Below are 9,427 nucleotides of genomic sequence, written 5' to 3'. Positions count from 1 at the left end.
ATTTTCCTAATAATCTCAAAAGTTTCAAATTCCCTATATTGTAACTTCCTAAATGATGTAAAAGGATATTTGATAGGATGAATTCAAATTAACATATGATTCAACAGTTTGAACTCTTTAAAAATTATATCTTTATTTTTAGATTTAGCATATTTTACACTAACAATTTCTAATTTATTCTATATATTATCATGAACATTTATCTTGTGAAAATTTAAAAGTAGAATAAAAAAGGCATGCGAGTGGATGCTAGTAAGATCAATTAGTTTCTTAGGATTGTAACCATAAACTATTTCAAATGGAGTTTTGTTAGTGGATTTAGAAATAGAATTATTATAGGCAAACTCGATAGTTGGCAAGTGAAGGTTTCAATTTCCTAAGCTCTTACCCACCAAACTTCTAAGGAGGTTCCTTAAAGATCTATTGATTACCTAACTTTAGCCATTATTTTAGGGGTGAAATGTTAGAGAAAAGTTTAGTGTGGTAGTCATAAAGTTTCATAATATTTTTAAAACATAAGGCAAAAATTTGGCATTTTTATTAGAAATAATTATGGAAGGAAGTTCATGAATCTAATAATCTCCTTAAAAAATAAACTAGCTATATGTGAAGCGTCATTGTATTTTGTATAAGGTAAGAAATAGGTCATTACGGAGAACCTATCAATCACAATAAAATTATCATCATAACCTCGAGGAGACCTAGATAGAAAATAAAATATATAGAAAGGTCTTCTTAAGGCCTAAAAGGATATGTAAGGCACAATATCTTCCTATATTTTTTGCTTCGTGGTCTTGGATTTTCTATAGATAAATCATAATTTCATAACTCTTTCATAATGTCATAACTCTTTCAATATCTTGCATCAAAGAAGGCTAATAAGATCTTGTAATTTTGTCACAAGATCTTGTAATTTTGATTTCTTGAGTCAAGTTCTGTAAGGGAGTATGCTTGCTTGGTGACTATGCACACACACACTCAAATGAGTGAGATCTAGTCAAATCAATAAGATCAACTTTTCATCTAATCGTACTGGATGATTTTGGATCATCCAGGATGATCCTTTATGATATTGGAAAATAGCTGCCAATGCAAATTTAGGTATGATTTTAAGTTTTAATTGTTCTAATTGTCCCGGACGATCTTGATCATCTATGACGATCAATACAAATCATGTTTAAATTGATCTTATGATTAGGGGATTAATTATGGTTAAATTTTGCAATCGGATCATCTTGGACGATTTGCATATTGTACAGGATGATGTTTGCCGACATACTTGATTTTCCTAAATCGTCCAAGACAAAATACCATAATTTTTCTTCTAATCATTCTGGACGATCCAAAATATCGACTTGGATGATCTGTATAATTTTGTACTGATCATCATGGACTATCCTAATATCGTCCAGGACTATCAGGTCAAATTCTACACATCATACTGGACGATCCTGTGATCGTCCAAGATACGTTTGGGCACCAAAATTGAATTTTTAGGGTGTTTTGAAGCCCTCTTTTTAAGCGCATCGTACGGGATGATTCTGCGATCATCCTGGATGATATTTGGCATTAAAATTAAGTTTTTAGGGTTTTCAAAAGCTCTCTTTTTAAGCACATTGTACGGGATGATCAGGCGATCATCCTGGATGATAATGTCTATTTGGTGAATTTAAGAGCATTTTTTGAGCTCTTATATTTAAGCTTTTTCAAAGACTTTGAAAGTGTCATTGGTAACCATTGAGGCTTCATTTCTTCTGGAGAAAACTTGAAGAGAGAGCTTAAAAGGGAGAGAGGAAAGGATAGAGTTTGAGAGAGGGAGAAGATCCTTGGAGGGGGTTTCAAGGGAGTGTGGAGGGGGTTTTACATGGTTGCTCCGACAAGCTTAAGCCTTAATACCATCAGATTCAAGGCTCATCTTGAGTGAAGTTTTGGAAAGAAGAAGATCGCTTTGGTCTCAAACGACCCAGCTACTCCGTCGCACTGAGGAAGGTGGAAGTGATTTTGTAAGGGCTTCTCCACCTAGCTGTGGGGGCTAAATGAGAGACACTGAGTTTAGTGTAATACTCAGAGGGTGCCTCCAAGGAGTGGATGTAGGTCAAGGTTTGACCGAACCACTATAAATTTGGTGTGTTCTTTCCTTTATTATTTCCACATTTAATTTCGGCACTTTGATTTTCTTTATGGTGAATTTTGGTTTGGTTTAAGTTTTATTTTTTTATTGTGAAATAATTTTTAAAATACCAATTCATCCCCCTCTTGGTTAGCCTCATGACTAGTTCATAAGGGCTTCATATCCCTAACGAACTTTCAGATTGCTATAAAATTAACTTGGTAGAGGATTGTGTTGAAGAGTGTGTAGTGTTTATTTTGATCGATAATGCTTTAGAATTATCTTGAAGTGATGAAGATACTAATGAGGAGATTTAGAATCTAATTATTTTATTGGTGAGACCCCTAGGTGGTTTAGGAAGAAGTATAAGGTTTTATAAACTTCTTCCCTAGATAGATAGTCAAGACCATTTATTGAGGAGACACCTGAACTAGAGCTTAAATCCTTACTTGCCCATCTTAAGTATGCCTCCCTATGTGAGAAATCAACTTTTCCTATAAACATTTGTACTTATTTAAGAGTAGAACAAGAAGGCAAGCTGATGAGGATTCTTAGAGACCATAAGAGAGCTTTTGGCTGGACTATAATAGATATTAAGGTAATTAGTCCATCCTTATATATGTACAAGATCTTTATAGAGGAGAATTCCTTTCCAAAAGTTAAACCTCAAAGAAGATTGATCCCTACCATGAAAAAGGTAATCAAGAAGGAAATTCTTATATGAATGGATACAAGAATTATTTACCCAATTTTTGATAGTGCTTGGGTGAGTCCTATCTACTGTGTCCCTAAGCAAGGAGGCGTATTTATAGTATCTATTGGCCATAGTGAGTTGATTCCTACTAGGATAGTGAGTGAGTTAAGAGTTTTTATTGATTATAGGAAGCTAAATAAGGCCACAAAAAAGATCTATTTCACCTTCCCTTTGTTAACTAGATGTTAGACAGATTGAAAGGACATTCCTTTTATTATTTCATAAATGGGTATTCAAGGTAACATAAAAATCCTATAACACTTGAGAATCATGACAAGATACCTTCACCAGTCCCTATGGAACATTTTCTTTTAGGAGGGTGTCTTTTGAACTTGGTAATGCTCTTGCTAATTTTAAGTGTCATATGGTGTCAATTTTTTTGAATTTGATTGAGCAGGGCATTAAGGTGTTTCTGGATAATGTTTCTATATTGGCACCACATTTGATTTTTTCCTTGATCACTTATTATTATACTGAAAAGATGTGTGGATATGAATCTGGTATTGATTCAAAAATTGATAATTTATGGAAGTTAAGGGCATTATCTTAAAATATAAGATTTATAAGAGAGGTTTAGAGGTGGATGATTGGGACAAATAGTGAACTATTTGAAATGTTAGGGAGGGTAGGATAGTTGATTTTCCTACTTCTAAACTTACTCAAATCTCTACGGCTTGGCATTACTTTTTTTTCCGCATATTACCAAGAACCAACCAATATTAGTGAAGTGACTAAAGAATTGGCTTTACTGAATTATATTTTAAGTTGGTCACTTTATTAATGTTAAGAAACTTATTTACTCTTCAATAATGTATATGATTAGAGCATCCACTTATGTAGGTTTAGGGCACCCTCCTTAGTTTATTCCTTGTGCAATTATGTGGGTGTTATGGGTGATCAAGGGGAAGAAAACCTTTTCCTATTTTTACTCTCACCCGAACCAAATTAAAAAAAAAATAAGAACAAAACCCGAGAAGAGGGGGAGGTACCCAATTAGCCTAGCCTCCCTAGCCGTAGTCAGCCCAGCTATAGCTAATCCAAGACCCATGACTATAGAATATTAGGAGATCAGGTTGCAAATCTCCAGGATCTGATAACCAACATACATACCTATTTGGTGGAGAATTGGTAGTGGAAGCAACATATGAGCCATCAAGTGGATTATATGATAGATGTTCAATAATGATAAATCTGTTTTACTTCAGATTTATAATAAAGCATTAACATGTATGTTTAGGAGTTGCTTATCGTTTTAGAGTTTGGAATTTCCTACTACCCCCCATTTTGAGCCTTAAATTTGGCAGGAGGATCATTGAACAAGAAGGGAGGCACCACTAGCAATAGCAGTGAGGTGGAGGGGGAGGAGGAGGAGGATGATGATGATGAATGGGATTAATTATTATTTTTTGTGTATTTTTGTAATTATTATTGTTTATTTATATTTTATTGTAGTGGAATTATATTCTTGTGTTATCATAATATATATGGATTATTTTATGTATAAATTATTATTTGTATGCATATTAATATTTCATGTTTTACTCATTTTATTTTATGTATGTCATAACACTCTAGGTTATTAATTGAATATAAAGTAGGTGACAATAAAAATAAAAAATAAATCATAACAACTAATGAAATTGATAAAACTAATGTTCTTTCTAAACCTAACTCCTAAAACACTTAAAATCACTTGACAATTAGTATGAGTTTGAATTATTACATTTAGTGAAAAGGTAGTACTCAGATTAATTTTAAAAGTTCCTTATAAGCTAAAGCTATGTTATTATATATCCCTAAACTTAACCTTAATTCAGCTTAGTTTAGGTCACTTAAAGGGAAGGCAATCACATATTCAATATCATTAACAAGGTATTATAAAAAGGGAGAGAAAAAGAAAGAAGAAAAAGTATTAAAAAAAAGATTAAAAGAAAATAGAAATAAAGATACGTACTGGAGAATTTAAAAATGGTACCTTAAAAGCCTAAATCTATCTAAAGGAACCTGAGATTAAATTAAAGCGGGAGTGTAAGATTCTACAATATACTAAAGTTTAAAGTTTGTAATTGAACTTCAAAATTTAAATGATGTATGAACATTTTCCAAATAATGCATCATTCAACCTAAGTACGTTAGTCTGTAGTTGCACATACACATGTGCAAAATAAATATAACATAAGTATTAGTTAGTATGATAAATTGGGATATTTGTTAAAGATTATCTTAATTGAAATTATCAATGACTAACTTATTATAACTAAAATCATTTAGTGAAGTTTTTTACTTATCTTTTACCCTGTAAATGTGCTTATCTTGCCAATATGTAATTATTTGCTTAAGGGAGATCAATTCAAAAAGCCTCTAATGCTTATAATTATCTAAAAAAGCTATTTTGAGTGTAATCTTACACACTTTGAACTCTTGTGTATTTATGGTTATTTATCAAATGAATACTATTTTGTGTGAGATCAATTCCATGGCTAGATAATAACTTAGTTTTCAACTTGTGATGTGTGGTGATGCTTGTCTTAGTTGAGTAGACTCAAAATTGCATTATTTTAAATAGTGTTTTTAATTACTCCCATAATTTAGTTTCTACAATGGCCATGATTTAACTTAACATCTAGTGTTATTCATTAACTCAACGGAGGAATGCTGGAATAATTAGAATAACTAAAATAAAAAACTTCCATGTGTAGACATAGGATAGATAGAATTTTGGAGCATATGTGGATAAAATAACTATAGTATGGTGAAACTCAACTTTAAATTATTATAAGCTTGATAGAGATTTAAGAGTGCATATGCTTATTTTTGAAAGCTTTGCTTTGCTTGCTTTGGAAAGATGCAAAGCAATTGAAATCTTAATTTCTATGAGAGACTTGAATTTGACTTTTGAATTTTAATTCTAAAATCGAACGTACCATTACAAATGAAATACTGCCTCAGAAGGCGGAGACAGAATTTCCTAATGGGTTCTGATTTGGAATTATAAATTTTATTTTGAATATCGCAGCCAATTCAAGAAGGAACTATATATGACACTGAAGGGTCAAAATGATGTTCGATCAAATATTTAACTACGATAATCTTGATGGGTTGCCAATAATTTTATATTCGTGGTCATAACAAGAAACGATGTATCTTCCCAAGGGAAAAAAATATAATTCTTTGTTAATTATTCAAATTTGACAATAACGATAGTCATTAATTTTCTTGATTTTTCCAAAGAGAATTAATTAATTTTTAAATTAATATGGGGACTTTAAATCTCCTATGAAGGAAAGCCCTCGTAGTTAATTACATTATAAGAATTTTGAATTTCCTATGAATACTCTGGATTAAAATAATGGAAAAAATTTTATTTTGAGATTTTCAAGGAGTGTTATGAAATAAGTGAGTTTGGAATTCCAATAGGTATTGGATCAAATTTGAGCACTTATTTTGGATGCCAAAGATTTAAAAGAAGGAGGTGTTCTTGGATTTTGAAACACTTCAGAAACACCCCTATCAATCCTACATCTTTGGCTTTAAATTTTAGTTTTGAGAGAAAATTTTAATTCAAGTTGTCATTTTATTAGAATGTTGGGATTATATTCTTGAAGGTGAGGTATTATGATTTTGGGTCTACCCTGGATCCTATATCTAATTTGGACACAAAATAATTATGGCTTGAACCAAGTTGATGTAATGTAAATATGGACTTATCTTATCCTAGATTGGGGAGCCGGCTAACCACCTAGCACTTAAAAATTATAAGTATGATCTTTTATAGAAGATGGGTAGGGATGTTATTATTTAAGATTTTAGGAAGTTAGGGATGACATCTAGAGAGTGTTCTAATTGGCCCCTTTACTTATGTAGGCTGATTATTCTTTGAATGAAATTAAAATTTTATTTATTTAATTAGTTTCTAATGCAATCCATGCTTATTGATCTTACATGCAAAAGTAGTATGAAGTAATTTTAAAATCAGGCTTAAAAATATATTTTTCCTAACATGTTATAAACAGAACTACACCCTAATAGGCCAGATGGTCTGCCATAACCTACATGTGGGGAGGTTCCTGATAAGGAAGAGAAGACTTTAATAAGCTTGCATGAGACCCTCGGGGAGCCCGAGTTTACTTCTTAAAATCGATTAAGTTTTTATATTGGACTAACATTCTTATTTAAATTACAAGTATAAAAGTTTTAGTCTTTAAAGAGCCTAAACAATTGCAGGCTAAATTAAAAAAAAAGGCATGTAAGAGTATGAAACCTAAAATAATTATGAAACTCCTAATATATTGAATTCAATACCTCAATCAAATTAACAAATCAAAATAATTCAAGTAAATATAAAAAGTCCATGTGTCAAATGTGACTTATTTTGTAACCCATCGTCTTCAAAAATTAAAAGTGGCTGGGTACTACTGATAATAACCCAAATCATAGTCCTAGAAATAATGCAATTAATTTTAAGAATGATATATTATTATGTCTTCACTTCGTCTCTCTCCCTTTTGTAAGCTCCTTGGATTCATTGGGTCTAAACATCAAAATGGAAAGAACTCATCTATGAAGGCGTGTTTCTTTTCTCTTTGGATTTTCAAATCATCTTAACTTGAATCCCCAAATGAAAGGAACTCTACCCTAAGGGATGTCTTCCTTCTCTTTGGGTTCCAATTTGGATGGTTAATATCCCATCTTAAAATTAAACTTTAACAACACTTTTGAATTAAAATACATGTAGAAAATCAAAATAACTATAGATAGCCTACATGATTATCCTAAGTAATTATAATAAAAAATCATCCCAAGTAGTTATATAATTTAGTTTACTCACAATTGAACACAAACATGCTTGACTATGCTCTTTTAATTTAAAGTGGGACTTGACATTTTTAGCATATACAAAAAATTTTTTAATTAAAATTTTAATTCAGCCCCCTTAATTTATAATCCTGCATGAGCATGGCTACCTATATAAAGCTTGTGAGCATCCAGATCATTCCTAACCTACGAGTAATCTAATGCACATCATATTAATTCATAGAAAGCATAACAAAATTAATACATTAATATACATCACATAAATTAATTATAGCAATCAGTATTAGTAAAACCACAAAAAAAAAAAAATTAACACATAAGTAGTAGAAAAGGAAACACTTACCTAGCCTAAAAAAAGATTTGTTGTCCTAACAAACCATCTAAAAGTGTGTGTATCAGGCTATGTAGTTTGGATGTATCTTATATTGGATTGTTGTCAAAGTTGTTTATTATAAGTCAAAGGGGAATTTTAAATTAAGTTTAAGTATTAACCTTTTAAAATTATTTTTAAGATTTATTTTAATTGTTAAGTGATTACTACCTTTATTTACACTAGGGCTATGAAGTTTATTGCACCTTCCTTACGACCAAGTTAATAGCCTCACAGGCCTAGGTTACCCAATAGTAACCAATATTATTTAATTAGTTTGGTTGGTTGAAATTAAGAGTTGGTAATTTTAAAATTAATTGGTTTCTTTTTTACTGGAATCGTTAAGTTAATTAATGTTTATCATCAACTAGTTTATGGCCTTATTATAGCGGGCTAGAGGAACTAAGTCTTTTAAGGACACATAGCCCTATAACTTAGATAGTCCATTAAAAGAAAACTAGGTTGATGTAGTTGAATTAAATATTTAATTGTTGTTAAATAATTAATAATCAATTAATTTTAAATTTTATACTCCATTGAATCTATTCATGGCGTTGTCACAATGGGCTTAAGAAACCATGCCTTCTTAGGATACGTAGCCTCGCAACTCAGGGTAGTCCATTCTGAAAACTTCATCAATAGAGTGCTTGTTACATATTTAGGGGTTGGTTATCTCATTTTCAATGATGAAGATTATTATTTTTTGAGTTTGATCAATTATTAATTTTTTAGAATTTTTATGAATTATTTAAATCATTAAATTAAGGAGTCCAAATTTGACTTTTTCATTTAAGTTCTAGAGTTTTAACATTTTTTCTAATTACTATACCATAAGATGAGTAAAAGGATACTAAGTTTGTTAAACTTGGATTTTTCTGGATTAAGATGATTTTTTGAAGTTTTGCATGCCTTTGAGTTTTTATAGTTTTGAATTTTCTCGAATACTCCAAAAAGTGTTAGGAGATAACTACACATACAACAATAATATTTGGAATCATCAAAATAATACAAGTTGCAAGAATGTAAAACATGCAAATAGCAACTTTCCTAACAGATACATATACAAGTACACCATAGAAAATTCAAATTCATAACCTATAAATTTGGAAAGTTATGAATTTTTAAGATTTTGTGTCCAAAAAGGACTCATTACTTTGTAAATTCACCCCACATTTCTAGAGAGCATCTAAACCTAAGGAAAATGTATGGGAAGCCTAAGATGCTAAAAAAAATTCACCAAAAGTTGTTTCCAATTTGACTACTAGATTGTGAGAAAATTGTCAATAAGTTTTAAAAATTCTACATAACTCACAATTCACTTTTCAAAATAACTTCATTTTAATTTCAATAAATACTGAGAGTTAATATGTTTCAAAAA

The sequence above is a fragment of the Dendrobium catenatum genome, unplaced genomic scaffold, assembly GCF_001605985.2.
Source record: "Dendrobium catenatum unplaced genomic scaffold, ASM160598v2 fragScaff_scaffold_1056, whole genome shotgun sequence".
Lineage (NCBI taxonomy): Eukaryota > Viridiplantae > Streptophyta > Magnoliopsida > Asparagales > Orchidaceae > Dendrobium > Dendrobium catenatum.
Note: the sequence above shows the minus strand (reverse complement) of the source record.